Source organism: Carlito syrichta, unplaced genomic scaffold, assembly GCF_000164805.1.
Source record: "Carlito syrichta isolate Samal-C Ts95f unplaced genomic scaffold, Tarsius_syrichta-2.0.1 Scaffold305160, whole genome shotgun sequence".
NCBI lineage: Eukaryota > Metazoa > Chordata > Mammalia > Primates > Tarsiidae > Carlito > Carlito syrichta.
The window spans coordinates 84,333-89,232 of NW_007249256.1; the positions used below are offsets into that span (position 1 = coordinate 84,333).

A 4,900-nucleotide genomic window follows, 5' to 3' on the forward strand; every position below is an offset into this window, starting at 1 on the left:
AAAAGTTTTCACTACTATTTGGATGTCAAAATAAGATCAAATGTTGCTTTTGCAGTTGTATAGATTAGTATCAAAGAATACAAGTAGAACAAAAGTGTCACTTAAAAATGATATCTAATTATTTAAGATAACTCAACAGCCCCTCCTTGACAATCTGTATTTTCTATTTATTTTCTGTAACTGATTAAAAACTAATATGCATCTTATATACTCTAATTTTTCATAAATCAGAGTTTAAATGTAAAAGTTTATGGTATTTCTATATCTCATAAAATTAATTAAGATAATATTTAGGAGGTAAAAAATAAAGCTAATAAAAATTCTAGACTTTTACCAGATTTAATCTTTTTCTCACATTGTTTCAATTTATTACACTGAAATTTATTTCACTAGAAATTGCAATGCATAGAAGGAATAGACCAGTTTGCTTTAGATAAATTTTTTTGCTTTAAGTTAGATAATTGATTGCTAGTATCTCATGAGGGTTTTTACATTACCTGTCAATAATAAAGTGGAAATTAAATGTCAAGGATGGTTTTATAAAAATGAGTTTTAAAAACTTCATTAAATATATTTGTATTGAAGTAAAACTGTTACTGGCTTTCATCTCTTGTTACTTAAATAGGCTCCTGGGAATATTCAATTTAGTTTGAAGGTTTATTGAAATTATTTTAATGGTATTTGGTTCAATATTTGTTTTTAAGATAAAATTTTTTTGAATTATATTATACACAATTTAAATCTGTTTATGTCATTCAGTATAATAAATATTTTACTGTAATGCAGAATTGTTATAAGAAAAAGCTTTTTTTCCCCAACTGCATATTAAAATTTATAACTAATAGCATGACAGAAAGTACACTACTTTTACTGGTAGGAGGTAATCAGATTTATTATAACTCTCACTACTTATTTAAACGTGACAAAGTCACATATACATTCATGTCTTTGATTTCTCAGTTTTAACATGAAAATTTGTGAACGGTCTCATTGTTTGTGCTTACCCCAAATTTATATGTTAAAACCTATTTGCCAGGATGATGGTATTAGAAGTTGATGCCGCCCGATGCCCCTCTGCCTGCCTCTCTTACTCCATTGTGGCGACTTCGGCCTCCAGTGTCTCCAGTACAGTGAGGCATGGGGGCGGCCGGGATGCTGCTGCTAGGTTTCCTGCAGGCAGGCAGGTCGGTGCTGGGACAGGCGGTGGAGACGGTGATGGGCAGCCACCTCCCCACGATACTGCTAACAGCCTTCGCCTTCACCCTACGCCTGGTCTACCTGCTCCGCCTCGCTGCAACAAGCTGGCCCAGCTGCCCGCAGGCACGAAAAGCCTACCATACATTTTCTCACCAATTCCATTTCTTGGGCATGCCATAGCATTTGGGAAAAGTCCGATTGAATTTTTAGAAAATGCATATGAACAATATGGACCTGTATTTAGTTTTACCATGGTTGGCAAGACGTTCGCTTAACTTCTTGGGAGTGATCTTGCTGTACTGCTTTTTGCTAGTAAAAATGAGGGCCTGAATGCAAACGATGTCTACAGTCGTCTTACAACACCTCTGCTTGAGAGAGGAGTCGCATATGATGTGCCTTATCCAGTTTTCTTGGAGCAGAAAAAATGTTAAAAAGTGGCCTTAACATAGCCCAGTTCAGACAGCATGTTTCTCTAATTGAAAAGGAAACACAAGAATACTTTCAAAGTTGGGTAGAAAGTGGAGACAAAAATTTGGTTGAAGCTCTTTCTGAGCTTATAATTTTAACAGCCAGATATTGTTTACATGGAAAAGAAATCAGAAGTCAACTTAATGAGAAGGTGACACAGTTGTATGTAGATTTGGATGGAGGTTTTAGCCATGCAACCTGGCTATTACTGGGTTGGTTGCCTTTGCTTAGTTTCAGATGCAGGGCCAGAGCTCATTGAGAGATCAAGAATATTTTTTATAAAGCAATCCAGAAACACAGACAGTCAGAAGAAAAAAATTGATGACATTCTTCAAACTTTACTAGATTCTACATACAAGGATGGGCATCCTTTGACAGATGATGAAGTAGCAGGGATGCTTATTGGACAGCTATTGGCAGGGCAGCATACATCCTCAACTACTAGTGCCTGGATGGGCTTCTTTGTGGCCAGAGACAAAACACTTCAAGCAAAATGTTATTTAGAACAGAAAACAGTCTGTGGAGAGGATATGCCTCCTTTAATTTATGGCCAGCTCAAGGATCTACATTTACTTGATCCCTGTATAAAAGAAACATTAAAACGTAGACCTCCAATAATGACCATAATGAGAATGGCCAAAACGCCTCTGACTGTGGCAGGTTATACCATTCCTCCTGAACATCCAGTGTGTGTTTCTCCCACTGTCAATCAAAGACATAAAGACTCATGGATAGAACGTCTAGACTTTAATCCTGATCGCTACTTACAGGATAACCCAGCATCAGGAGAGAAGTTTGCCTATGCGCTATTTGGAACTGGGCGCCATAGTTGTATTGGGGAAAATTTTGCCTATGTTCAAATTAAGACAATTTGGTCCACCATGCTTTGTTTATATGAATTTGATCTCATGGATGGGTGTTTTCCCATTGTGAATTATACAACTATGATTCACACCCCTGAAAACCCAGTTATCCATTACAAATGAAGATCAAAATGAAAAAGATTGCAAGAAATTAATATGATACATCGTAAGCTGCAAAAGTATTTGATGAGAATGAAGTTTATAAAACTCTTATGGTGTACTATTTTTATTAGTGTGTGATTTTATTTATTTATTTATTTATTTAAGTTAGAGTCTCACTCTGTTGCCCAGACTTGAGTGCAGTGACACGCTCCTGACCACTGCAGCCTTCACCTGCTGGGCTCTGGCGATTCTTCCGCCTCAGCCTTCCAAGTAGCTGGAACTACGGGTGCATGCTACCACAACCGGCTAATTTTTTATTTATTGTAGAAATGAGGTCTTGCCAAGTTGCCCGGGCAGATCTCGAACCCTCAAGCTCAGGCAATCTACTAGCCTCGGCCTCCCAAAGTGCTGGGATTACAGGCTGAGCAACCGAGCCTGACCAAGTGTGCAATTTTAAAGCAGTTTAACTTCTGATTTTAATATTTTATTAAATGAATGGTTCTATGGTTCTATCAAACCTAATGACATTTTGGACTAATTCTGCAAGATATAAAATAATAAAAGTCTAGGGAGATACTTGGAAGCTATAGGCTATCATTTATCTGGGCAAAGTGTGTGTGTGTGTGTGTGTGTGTGTGTGTGTGTGTGTGTGTGTGTGTGACAGAGAGAGAGAGAGAGAGAGAGAGAGAGAGAGAGACCATGGGAAGGTAGGGAATAAACTCACATCTAAAGATCTGAGTAAGAGAATACTGACTGGTCTGGTATGGTGATGCTCAGAAGTGGAGATACAGAGAAAGGTATATATGCTTTGAAATTTTAACTGAAAGCACTTCCTATAGGAAATTGAGATCTAGGGCCATACTGAACAATAGTTCCTGAAAACAATGTAATTATTAATACTAAAGACTATTCATGTATCTTGATCTAATTATTAAAATACTACTTATCATAAATATGTATCTCATAAATATGCATCTGGTTTCATAAGCTCCTCCCATCTGTGTAAAAGTTCAAAAGAAACTCCTTAGGGCATGATTTTGCTTCTCTTCTTTGGCTCAAGGTTGCTCCCCATTTCCAATTAAGGATCCTTCTGTTACTAGTCCTGCTGATTAAAACAGTTAACAAACTTGTAAAAACAATATATAATTTGTTATCAGGAATATCTGGCTTTAAGATAAGGTAATATGAAGCAGGGTCCTTGGGAGTAATAAAATTGGTCACATTTTATAAACCTTGTGTTCTGGAATTCCCTTATCTCAAATTATAACTGGAGGCCTGACATGAGACTCCTCTAATTGATAGCATAATCTGTTTTTACTAGATGAGGCAAAAATATTTTCTCTTCAGTATATTAGAGTTGTATTTAGAAGGCTGGAAGACTCATGTTAAACTCTAATTGCAATGACAAAGTCTGCTGTTAGACAATTTTTCACATTAAAATCCTTTTTGAATAAAAAAAAAGAAGCTGGTGCCAATTGGAAAATAATTAAATCATGAAGGCTTTCTCCACATGAATGGAGTTTCTGCCATATAAATAAGACCCCAGAGAGCTAGCCTACCTCTTCTATCATGTGATGGTACAGGTATACACCAAAAGGGCTATCTATGAAAAAGCAAGCCCTGCACAGACACCGATCTGATGATGTATTAATATTGAACTTTCCAGCCCCCAGAACTGTGAGAAATACATTTCTATTATTTAAAACTACCTAATGTATGGTATTTTGTTATAGCAGCAAGGATGTATTAAAATAGATTATATTGCCGGGCTCAGTGGCTCAGCCTGTAATCCCGCGCTTTGGGAGGCTGAGGCGAGTGGACTGCCTGAGCCTGCGGGTTCGAGACCCACTTGGGCAACTTGGCGAGACCTCATCTCTACAATAAAATCAAAAAATTAACAAAGTGTGGTAGCGCACGCCTGTAGTTCCAGCTACTTGGAAGGCTGAGGTGGAAGGATTGCCGGAGCCCAGGAAGTCGAGGCTGCGGTGGCCAGGAGTGGCTACTGCACTCCAGTCTGGGTGACAGAGTGAGACTCCAACTCAAAAAAAAAAAAAAAGATAGATTATATTAATGTATAAAATACATAATATTTGAAAAGTTATAGCTGGGTCTACCTAGTATACTTTTGCTAAACTATTGTTTGCTCCTCACCTCATTTTTCAAAGTGGATATCCCAAAATATTTTGCTATTAATTTATTTGAAAATAATCTTTTATCTCATCACCTATGCTTGTGTTTAAATCTTCTTAGAAGAGTTTCTGTGTAATTAT

General features: G+C 37.1%; 1 pseudogene; it reads left to right on the forward strand.

Moving 5' to 3' along the window:
* Window positions 1–1,149: 1,149 nt before the first annotated feature.
* LOC103263566 lies at window positions 1,150–2,663 on the forward strand (annotated as a pseudogene).
* The last annotated feature ends 2,237 nt before the right edge of the window (window positions 2,664–4,900 follow it).